The sequence below is a fragment of the Vulpes vulpes genome, chromosome 4 (genome assembly GCF_048418805.1).
Source record: "Vulpes vulpes isolate BD-2025 chromosome 4, VulVul3, whole genome shotgun sequence".
In the NCBI taxonomy this organism is placed as follows: domain Eukaryota; kingdom Metazoa; phylum Chordata; class Mammalia; order Carnivora; family Canidae; genus Vulpes; species Vulpes vulpes.
Genome location: NC_132783.1, coordinates 99,960,652 through 99,973,483, shown reverse-complemented (window position 1 = coordinate 99,973,483; position 12,832 = coordinate 99,960,652). Strand labels below are relative to the sequence as shown.

Below are 12,832 nucleotides of genomic sequence, written 5' to 3'. Positions count from 1 at the left end.
ATCTTCTGATAAGTTTCTAAAACTTCACTACATTTACAAAAATATATTTAACCATTATTCTGTTCATTTATGTTAGTACCTTCTTGTATTGGCCTGAATTCACATGCTTTGCAAGATGACCATTTGCCAACATAATTATGATTTTTTTTTACATTCATAAGAAATCATTTGCAATTATTTTAACGTACTGATATATACTTAGCAGAAATAAGCTAAAATCTTTTAAAATATTTCCAAGACTGCTTTTACTTAACTCTCATTCAATGTTCTTGAGTTAAATAATACAAATCTAATGTGGTTTAACAGTCCATTGGGTATGATTTTCTTTGGGGTTTTGGCAAATAATATGATAGATTGAGTTTGAACTTTGATCACTGGCTATGGAAAGTCTGTGAGACCTTTTTGCAGACAAGACAGGTAGATTTATCATGAATAATATTAACACAGGTTGTTGTGAGTATATTGTTTGTAATACACAGAAAAATTAAAGAGCCAGCTTTGCTGATTAATATGTGACATTAGCTGAACAAAGAAGTCAGACATGAGTTTTCTTTAGCCAACCATAAAGTAATTGATTTGTGGGCAATTCAGGTTTAAAACTGAATAGGTTTGATTCATTTATGTCCAAGAAAAGGTTACTGTTGTTAGCAATCAAAAAGTACTCCCCAAAGAGGAAAAACAAAACAAAAAAAGTATTACCAAATATTAGGAGCTTTTAGCACAAGATAGAACAAAAAAACTTGGTAGTTAGGAGAGCTAAGCTAAACCATCTATTCTTTATGAGTTTCTTGATATAAAATGTACTCCCTAATGTTGAGAAGCAACAATTTAACGCCAGTCCACTTTTTGTTTTATTTCTTATCCCATTTATTTTTGATTGGATGTTCACAACTTAATACTTCCAAGGGCCACATAGAGTAGCTTTGCCCTAGAAAAGGGGGATTTATGTGATTTCTAGCTTTTTTTATTTGGTGCCCTTGGCATCGCCTACTTTCCTGGGACAAAAAAGAAAAATTACTTTAATGTTAAATTGACTGATGGCCCATTCTGATTTCCTGAGATTACTACTAATGAAAAAATACTTAATATTAAGAAATAGAAGCTATGAAATATAAAATTTACAAAAGCTATCTGCCTTAAAAGGCCCATATCAGCCATTGTCATTATATGATGTCAGCTTATATCAGTTGCTATCTAGACTCCAACAAAGAGTTAAATAAGCGGGCAAGAAAATTCATATAGCTAGATTTAAAGATGGGCCGACATTTTTTTTACCCTGGGCCATAACTAAGTCATTTCCAAGGTGTTATATCACTAAGGATAAAACTAAGCTATGCAACAATGATATTGCATTATTTTTCAGAAAGAACTTTTAGCATACATAATTAAATATTAATTAAACATATGTGTATGCATATATTTTGAATTTTATTCTCCATATGGATAAAAATGTCCTCTGTGGCAACTTATAGAAGTTTAGGATATTTTTAATGTGATTTTTTTTAAAAAATAAAAATAACACTGAAATAGAATTTACCATATTCTTACTTGCTGTATTTCATTTCTGGATAAAGGGTCTGTTTTAGATTTAGTTCCATTATTGAAATAAAATTATAAAGCTAGTTATGGTGTAATGGGAAAAATGAGATGTATGGGAAAATGTTATCGGAAACGTAATGGGAAAAATATTTACTTTGTAGACAGACAAACCTTATTAAGTGGCTCTGCCACCTAATGATGTGACTGACGTTGGGTAAGGTGCTTAACTTTCTTAAAGTCACTTGTAAGATAGAAAATACCTACCTTGCCAGCTGGTAGTGTTAAATAAGAATTGAACAAAGCGTGGTACACAAATGTTCAAAAATATGTTTCCCTTTCTCCCATCCACAGAGAAAATGAGATCCTAGAGTAATGACTGTTTTTATCCCTTATATGATATTTAAAAGGACAGATTTCGTATTTTCTAATATGGTCCATTTTTTTAAATAACAGTTTTATCAAGCTCTACTTCATGTATCATACAACCCACCACCCACTTAAAGTATACAATGCAATGGCTTTTTGTATGTTCACAGAACTGTGCAACCATGGCAACAATCAATTCTGTTTACCACAATCAATTTTATATTTTCATTATCCACAAAAAGAAACCTCGATCCCCTTAAGTCATCACTCTCCAATCCTCCCATATTGTTCATCCCTTGACTTTCCTATACTGAACATTTCATATAAGTGGAATCATATATTATGTGGTCAATTGTGACTGACTTCTTTCCCTTAACATGATGTTTTGAAGATTTACCCATGTTGTAGCATATGTCAATATCATTCCTTTTTATTCATTTTTATTAGAATAATATTCTGTTGTATTTTATACCACATTTTATTTATCATTCTTCAGGTGATGGATATTTGGGTTGTTTCCATTTGGGTAGAACTGCTGTATTATATGGTAACTCTGTTTAACCATTTGCCAAACTTCCAGACAATTTTCCAGAGTATCTGCATGCAACATTTTACATCCCTACCAGCAGTGTTATTAGGATTCCACTATCTCCACATTCTTGCCAACGCTTGTTATTATCTGTTTTGTTTTGTTAAATTATAGCTATCCTAGTGTGTGTGAAATGGTATCTCAATGTCTTTTTCATTTGCCTTTCTTTCTTTTTTTTAAAGATTTTATTCATTTATTTATGAGAGACACAGAGGGAGGCAGACCTAGGCAGAGGGAGAAGCAGGCTCCCAGCAGGGAACCTGATTTGGGACTCAATCCCAGGATCCCAGGATCATGCCCTCATTTGCCTTTCCAAGTGGCTTATGATGTTGAGCATCTTTTCATGTGCTTACTGGCCATCTGTATATCTTCTTCATAGGAATGTCTACTAGGATCTTCTGTCCATTTTTAGTTGGGTCATTTGTCTTTTTACTATTGAATTCTAATAGTTCTTTATATATTCTAGATATAAGCCCCTTATCACATATGTGGTTCCTTCCCCCCATTATTTTCCCATTTTTTTCACCTCAACATTCCCCACCCAACTTAGTACAACATCTTCACAGCTTTATTCCTACCAGGTCTTTTAGAATTTTTAATTTTTCCCCCATCCTAAGTAATTCATATTCAATTAAATGACAGGCACTTCTGAATAAGTTTTTAAGTCAATGTGATGAAATAAGTTTTTAATGCAAGGTATTTTGTCATTAGGATTCCCCTTTCCATGTGCTTAAATACCATATATATTTTAGTGGCAATTTTGGTTAAAAGTCTACTATTTGAGTAGGAAAAAAAGAGTCCTCAATTATTTATGCCAATTGAATATATACATGGACAAATTATTTGTAGAAAAAAATTCTTTAGGCACTAGAGTGATTTTCTTGACATAAATTTCTTAATTTTTTTCCTTATTAGCTCCTGTTATTTGCCTCCTCAAAACACAGAGAACTTTACTCAAAATAATGTTACCTTTGGGATGCTTGGGTGGCTCAGCGGTTGAGTGTCTGCCTTTGGCTCAGGGCATGGTCCTGGGATTGAGTACCACACTGGGGTCCCTGCATGGAGCCTGCTTCTCCCTCTGCCTGTGTCTCTGCCTCTCTCTCTCTCTCTCTCATGAATAAATAAATAAAATCTTTTTAAAAAATAATGTCACTTTTGGTTGTAAAGTTTCATCCTATCCAGTACCATATCTAAAGTGGAGGAAAAAGGCATATTTCAATGCAGGTATTTGAATTACTTGTGCAGTACACATAGGCATGTTGATGATGTTAATGAATGCTTTCCTCCAGATCACATTTTATGATTCAAGTTTGGAATATTAAAATGTTTCCACTGTAGTCATGTCACAATATAATAATAACTTATATATTCAAGGCATTGGTCTTACAAAATCATTTCACATATATGATCTCATCAATATGGCTTAGAGGTCTGTACATGGTGACAGAGAAAAAGGATGAGAAGGGTAGTGTAGTGTTTCTCAAAGTGTGGCTCAGAGACCACAGTCATAGGATCATCTTGACAACCTAGCAAAAAGACTAACTGCAGGACTCAATTGTAGCCAAAAAGTATCCAAGATAACAGGGGATGTGCCTCACAAATCTGCTTTTTAAAATAATTGTTCCAGATGACCCCAATTCATGCTAAAGTTTGACAACCACTGATGTAGTTAAACAAACAAATAAATCACATATTATGTTTCAAAATGAAAAGATAGTGAGCAAATTACTTAACTTCTTTGACCCCATTGTCTCACCTTCTCGGGAACATCTCAGGATTGTTTAATAATGAGTATATGTCAATCACCCAGGGCATTGCCTTGTCCAGAGTAGGCACTCAATAAATAGCAGTTACTAGTTTTTTAAACAACACCTCTAGGGCATTCTTCTCAGAATAATGGGTGAGGAGAGCATTTTGTGGAAGAAACAGTGTATGCAAAACAGAAAGGGCAATCATGTCATGCAAATCACTCACTATAACTGTGCAGGGGGAGTGAGTGGGAGTAATAATAAATAAATCTGGAAAAGAAGGATTGGGCTAGATAAGAGGACACTACATTCAGAGTACAGAGTTGGGATTTTTCACAGTAAGCCATGAAGCCATTGAAGAATTGTTTAATTATAAAAATTTTCTAGCATCATCAAAAGTAGAACAATATAATAAAGCAGTATATACACAATACTCAAGATTCAATAATTACCAACATTTCGTCACATTGACTTATCCATTTCTTTTTTACTTTGCTCTTTTCTTTGCCAAAATATCTTAGAGGTATCCCCAGCTTTCATGTTATTTCACCTTCCATCCCTTCGTATTTGTCCATAGAATACACAACCCTTTCATACATAATCACAATTCGTTTGTCATACCTAAAAAAGTTAACAGTATTTCTTTGGTATCATCTACTACCTTGTCCATAATTTCCACATTTCCCCAATGATCTTAAAAATGTCCCTTTATAGTTTTTAAAAATTAGACTTCAAACTCAGTCTACACATCACAGATGGCTATTTGGTTTCGCAAATTTCTTTAATCTAGAAAATGCCCTCACCCATCATTATTTATGTCATTGGCTTATTGCAAAAACCAGGCAATTTCTTTACATAAATTTTATACGTTCTGGATTTGTCTGTGGGTTCCCTTGGGAGTGGGGATGGACATTTAAATTGTTTTTCAATTCCTCCATACTTCCTAGAAGTGGATGTTTTCTCTGAGACTTATTTAGATTCAGGTTCAGCATTTTGGGCAGGAGCCCTTCATGGGGGTGCTGTGGACATCCTCTTGCATCACAGTAGAAGGCACAACAGGTCTGTTTGTCCTACTTTCAGTAATGCTAATATTGGTCAGTTGTTTCAGGAGATAAAAACCTGATCCCACTGTGATAAATTTCCCCATCATCTTTCAATGAATAATCTCAACCAACTGAAGATTATTGCCTAAATCAATTCTTTATTAGGTGTTACAAAATAGTGATGTTCTAATTCTAGCATTAATTCTATGCATATAGACTGGAATTTGTGTGTAAAGAATTATTCTGGAAGAAATAGACAGCAATATAATAATAGTAGGGGATTTGTACACCCCACTTTCAGCAATAAATAGATCATCTAGGCAGAAAATCAATAAGGAAATATTGAACTTAATCTACATGTTAGACCAAATGGACCTAATAGACAGGTATAGAACATCCCATCCAACAGCAGCAGAATACACATTCTTCTCAAGTGCACATAGAACATTCTCCAGGATATATTGTATATTACATTACAAAACAAGTCTTAATAAATTTGAGAAGACTGAAATCATATCAAGCATCTTTTCTGGCCACAATGCTATGAAACTAGAAATTAATTATAAGAAGAAAACTGGAAAATTCACAAATACATGGAGATTAAACAACATGCTCGTGAACAACCAATGGGTAAAAGAAGAAATGAAAAAAATAAAAAATAAAAAACATCTTGAGACAAATGAAAGTGGAAACACAGCATACCAAAATTTATGGGCAGCAAAAGGAGTTCTAAGGTGGATGTTTATAGCCATAAATGCCTACATTATGAAAAAAAAGAGAGATCTCAAATAAACAACCTAATTTTACACTTCAAGGAACTAAAAAAAGAACAAACTAAGCCCAAAGTTAGTAGAAAGAAGGAAATAACAAAGATGAGAAATAGAGACTAAAAAGACAATAGAAAATATCAATGAAACTGAGAGGTAGTTTTTTGAAAGGATAAGCAAAATTAACAAATCTTTAGCTAGATTAGCTAAGAAAAATAAAAGAGAAGACTCAAATAATATCAGAAATAAAAGACATTATGATCAATAGCACAGAAATAAAAAGGATCACAAGAAATTACTATGAATTATTATATGTCAACCAATTAGATAATCTTTAAGTACAGGCTTAATTCCTAGAAACATACAAGCTGCCAAGAATGAATTATAAAGAAACAGAAAATCTGAACAGACTAATCACTGGTAAGGAAATTGAGTCAGTAATCAAAAACTCTCCAACAAAGAAAAGTCTAGGACCAGGTGGCTTCACTGGTGAATTCTAACAAACATTAAGGAAGAATTAATGCCAGTCCATCTCAAACTCTTCCAAAAACTAGAAGAGGAGGGAACATTTCCAAAGTCTTTTTATGAGACCAGCATTACCCTGATACTAAAGCCAGACAAAGGATGCTACAAGAGAGTAAAATTACAGGCCAATATCCCTTATGAACATAGATGCAAAAATCCTCAACAAAATATCAGCAATCTGAATTCAACAATACATTACAAGAATCATATACTATGACCAAGTGGGATTTATTTCAGGAAAGCAGGGACGATTCATATATGCAAATCAATAAATGTGATATACCACATTAACAAAATGAAGGATAAAAATTATATGATCACTTCAATAGATGCAGGAGAAGCATTTGACAAAACTTAACATCCTTTCATTACAGAAAACCCCATAAACTAGGGATAGAGAGAATGTACTTCAACATAATAAAGGCCATATACATGACAGCTAACATCATACTCAATGGTGAAAACCTGAAAGCTTTTCTTCTAAGATCAGGAATAAGATAAGGATGGCCATTTTTACCACTTTTACTCTACCAGAGTGCTAGAAGTTCTAGCCAGAGCAATTAGGCAATAAAGGGAAATAAAAGGCATCCAAATCAGAAAGGAAGAAATAAAATTGTCTTGTTTGCAGATGATAGATTATATGTAGAAAACCCTCAATACTCCACCCAAAAAACCCTGTTGAACTAATAAATGAATTCAGTAAAGTTTCAGGATTCAAAATCAATATACAAAAATCAGTTGTATGCCTATACACTAACAACAAACTATCAGAAAAAGACGTTATGAGAGCAAACAGAATATGATATTTAGAAATAAATTTAACCAGGGAGTTGAAAGATGTGATTTTCATCAGGTTGGCATTTGTGGAGATTACAGGCCAGTTATTTTGTAGAATGTCTCTAAATGTGAGTTTGCCTCAATGTTTCCTCACATTTAGACTCAGGGTATGCACCTTTCACAAGGCTATTACAGAGATGGCATTGTGTTCTTCCTACTACATTCTGTCAAATGGCACATGATTTAGATTTGTTCCCTTACTAACGTTATCCACATTAATCACTCAATTAAAAGTGGTGGATGACAGTCTTCTGGGCTGAAAAGTTACTCTTTTTTACTTTGTAATTAATTAGTATTTTGTGAGGAACTACTGTGAGACTATGTAAACTTTCCATTTATTCATTCATTTACTTATATTAATATGCACTAATAATAATATATTATTAAGGTTTCTTATTTTATTCAATAAGTGATAATCTATCACTACCATTATTTACATGCCTGAATTGTTCTGGATTTGGCAGGTGGGAGCCCCTTCAGGTTGACTCCTGTCCTGTTACCATTCGTTTGTATTCTGTTCCATTAATTTTTTTCTATGCCTTTTTTCATTTGATTGAAATTATATACTATTCCTTTCTTTCTTTTTTTCTTTTTTCTTTTTTTTTTTTTTTTTTTTTTACGAATGAGGCAATTTATTAACCCAGCATTTGTTCTAATGCTTCTTGTTGGCAGCTGCCACCTGTCGGGCAGTTCTGTCCAGATCCCGCTGTCCCCGAGGTGTCCGTTTGCGGCCCCCATCTTGGTCCTTTTCCACCACTTTCAGCCCCTCTAGGGCTCGGAGGACCCTGCGGGCCACACTCTTGGAGCGTCTGCTGAAGTGGCTGGGCATGACCCCGCTTCTCTGACCCCGCAGAGCTTAGTCGCGGGGCCCACCCCAGCGCCGCCCGGACGCCTGGGCTTACAGGTGCCGGGCTGTGGAAGCAGCTCGTGTGTACAACCAGCTCTCATCGTGGGGAGCCAGCTCTTCATGCTCGGCAGCTTGACAGTGTCCACCTATTCAGGGACTTTCAGCTTCCCAGACTTTTTGAGGAAGGCTGCCAGAGCTCGGATGAACTCCTGCTGGTTCAGATTCCTTTTACAGGAACTCCAGGCATCTGCAGCCTCCGCGCTGCCAGCCAGGGGAAAGTGATATACTATTCCATCTTGTCTTTTACACTTAACCTCTTAACATAGTAGTTTCCACATTTTTACAAAACTCTCCATAAATATAATCCTTAATGACTGTGTAGGATTATGCCATAGGCTATACCATAATTTACTTAACCTTTTCAGCTTTTCCTTATTATATAAATCATGCTTTAATAAATACCTTCACATATAAAACACTTTTTCTTTTCTTTTCTTTTTTTTTTTTTTTTTTTTTTGCAGTTTACGTTATTTTCTTAGATTCACTTTCTAGAAGTTGGGTGAAGATGATAAACATTTTCAGGATTCTTAATATATTGTACTTTTCAGAATGAGTATACTATTTTATTTATCCAATAGCATTATACATCAGTGACATTTTACTATGACCTTGCTTAGGGGTAACTTTAAGGATACATAGTTAACATTTGTTGCTATCTTACTGATGTAATCAATGCTTTAAACTATCTGTTAGTATGTGAAAGAGCTAACATGCAAGTAATGTAAGGTAATATACAAATGAAAAAATATTAGTTTTTATTTGTCAAAATGATAGCATTATTAAGCATAGTAGTATACCCCTATTATTATCAGTATGTTTAAGTGTAAAATCATTTAAAGAAAAAGCAGGTATGGATTTTATGTGTATGTGTGTAATAATAAAGTTTGTTAAATAACTCATATTTACATCACCAGAGAAGAAGAAATGTTTTTTGTTACTCTGGTTTTACACTGGATATTTTACAAAACGGAGTTTAAGGTTAATGACTTGATAAAATAAAAACATAGTTGAAATCAACCAATATGAAATAAGTACACACAAGTATACATATTTTATGCAGCTGCTATGTTTTGGAGAGATTTTATATAAATCTGAATTTTTGGATGTATTTTCCTCCTCTTTCTCTCACTTGCCTGCCTTCTGCTGAATTCCCAAAACTTACTGATGTATTAAGTAATCCTAGTAAGTGTACTTAATAAAATTACATTTGTAAAATATTTTAAGGGAGGTATATACTAATGTTTCCCATTTTTTGTTTATATGTGCTACTAAAGTAAATGATTGATCATAGGTTTTATATTTTAAGTATTAATAAAGTGAGAATTTTAATTGGATGTTTTGTGTTTTTTTGTTTGTGGTTTAAGTTAGTTGGATATTTTGAAGTTTCAGTCCCATATTTCAGTCCCATATAAGTCCTTCTATAGAAACAGGAAATCGAAATGCCGTTAATGGAGATAATGTCACAGCCTTTCAATATTCTCTAGGTAGAGAAGCTTGATAGAGTGAGTGGGAGAGAAAATGAGGAAATAGCTTAATTGTAAATTTACAAACTAAAAGATTTTGGAATAATTTATTCTGTTTGATTAAAATTATAATCCCATTTCATTAAGAATATCTTTTTAAATATGACATTCAGAGAATGTGGATGTGATTATAATAATTAGTATTTTTGTAGCCCTTATTATTTGCCAAGTACTAAGTACTTCATATACATCAACTCATCTAATCATCATAGCAACCTATGAGTTAGATACTGTTAGTTTCCATTTTACAGATGAGGAAACAAAGGCATGGAGAGATTAAGCCACTTCCCCAAGTTTACCAGCTAGTAAGTGATACAGCTGGCATCCAAACCCAGGTTTTTTGGCTCGAGTGTCTGTTTTCCTAACCAGCAAGCTCTAATCTCAATGTTACTTCTTATAAAATCTTTGAATTTTGCCCTTACTATTTTCTTGATCTTAGAATAACAATAAACACACTAACACATACATACACTAACTCAAAGATATTAGGTAATTTTCCTAAGGTACCAGAATTAATTACAAATGTTAATCGAATTTCCTGAAAAGATACAAGGTCAAAGATCCATCTTTTTTAGAAGGCCATTTGCCATTAAAAAATATAGTTTTGTAATTCCTAAGTGTCCTTTTTTTAAAATTGTATTTTATTTTTTACTTATTCATGAGACACACACACACACAGAGAGAGAGAGAGAGAGGCAGAGGGAAAAGCAGGCCCCATGCAGGGAGCTTGATGTGGGACTCGATCCCAGGACTCCAGGATCACGCCCTGGGCCAAAGGCAGGCATTAAACCCCTGACCCACCCAGGGATCCCCTCCTAAGAGTTCTAAATGTCCCTCCTTTAATTGGATTTTGTGATAGAAATAGATTATTTGACATCCTGTAGCATCTTTTTGCTAGTTTTAATAGCTGTGGTGACACAATTCTTAGATTTTATTAATTGACAAAAAAGATATGGACCTGTATGCATATTTTGTTGATAGAAAAACATGGAAGGGAGAGTTCATTATAAACAGAAATCTGAAGTGGTTACTCACATTTTATGGGAAAAAATAATTGGCTTTTTATTTGCTGAGTTTCCTTGTAAATCCACAGAATAGTCAGCTGTTGTTCTTATCATAATCTTGTATTTGTGCCAAAGATATTCTGCTATGGGAGAAAAAAGCAATATGATCAAATCTCAAGTAATTATTCCTCCCCATTTAATGGCTTAAAGTTTGAGGTAACAGAAATGCTACTTTAAAACAACAGCTTTAAAAATGTGGTTGGAATCCAGACGTTAGATAAAAGAAAGTTAAAATAATGTAGTATTGTATGGCAGATGCAATAGAGAGGTCAGAAATTAACACTGGTCCTAGGGATGTAGGAGTTACAAATGAGACTGGATATCAAAAGTCTTAAAGCATGGAAATAGGTATTAGAATATAGAAATCAAAAACTTTGGGATATAGGAGTAAAAAATGGTAGGATGAGGGTATCCCCCTCCAAGTTTAGGAGTTAGGTTATGGGGCAGCCCAGGTGGCTCAGCGGCTTAGTGCTGCCTTCAGCCCAGGGTGTGATCCTGGAGACCCTGGATCGAGTCCCATGTCAGGCTCCCTGCATGGAGCCTGCTTCTCCCTCTGTGTCTCTGCCTCTCTCTCTCTCTCTGTGTGTCTCTCATAAGTAAATAAAATATTAAAGAAAAAAAAAGGAGTTAGGTTATGGGAATGAGGATTCATGGGCTGTGGATGAGCTATGAAAATCAAGATGCAAACAGTCTGGTCTTAAACCTCCCACTTAAATCAATTAAAAAGCAGGATAAACTTATATATATGTATATACATGTGCATATATATGTATACATCTAACATATATGTTAATATATTACATATATGGCAATTATAAATAAATGAATTTGACAATTACTGTGTATTAATAAGGCATACACACACATATAGATATATATATACAACAACTGCTTGAAGGCACTAGAGAGCAACCAATTGAGACAAGACTTGATTGGCATCAACCCTTGAGTGCATGAAAGCACTAAGGGCAAGATCTACATTCAGGTCACTTCCCACCTCCAGGGCATTTTGAATTGGCACAGGGGTAATGGAGCTAAATAGATAATAGCAATCTCAGTGGTCTAGGAGCAGAGATGGGAGTTTAGGAACAAAAGCAGCTGAGATTTAAAGGACAATTCTAGAGAGGAGAAAATTACAGAGATGTGGACCTCCAAATCATTGTACAAATTCCCCTTACAATATCAGGAAATTCTTAAGATGCATATGCTCAGGATGCAACTTTAAGAAACAGCCAAACAGCAGCACCTGAAGCATTAAACAGAGATTTTAGCAGCTTCACACTATGGAGGAAATGGGGATTATAGTTCAAGCCCCATGATGTGGCAGTATCTTGGCAAATATTCAGGCTTTCAAGATCTAATAAGATCTAGTAAGAACCATGACCTAGGAATAAGGGCAAAACTAAAATAAACCTGAATTTAAAAGCTGAAAACCAAGTCTCAATTAGATTAAGGTGATTCACTTGTATTCTATCTGTCTACTACAATAAGAAAACTTAATCCTTTTTGGAGAAAGCTGGTATCATCCATAGCCTCTACAATTTTTCTTCCATACTGTCTAACATTCAATAAGAAATTATAAGGCATGCTTAAAAAATAGGACCAAATACCAAAAACCAGGAGGACTTTTTGGAAATTCATATATTGGAGTTATCTTTAGGGGCTTTAAATAATATGATTAAAATGTTCAAGACAATAGAGGGAAGATAAACAATTTCACCAGAGCCTTAGAATCTATTTAAAGAATGGAAGGGGAGGACTCAAATGAAAATTCTGGAACTGAAAATACTATTACTAAAATTAAGATTCCAATAGAGGGTTGTGTAGCAGTTCAGACACAGCAGAATAGAGTTTTTACTAAATGGGTGACAGGTCAGTTAAAAAATTATGCGGATTAAAGCATGATGAGAAAAAAAAGATAAAA

At 34.2% G+C, this 12,832-nt stretch overlaps 1 pseudogene; it reads right to left on the bottom strand.

Moving 5' to 3' along the window:
* Positions 1-8,017: 8,017 nt before the first annotated feature.
* LOC112928549 (small ribosomal subunit protein eS19 pseudogene) lies at positions 8,018-8,508 on the bottom strand (annotated as a pseudogene).
* Between the last annotated feature and the right edge of the window lie 4,324 nt (positions 8,509-12,832).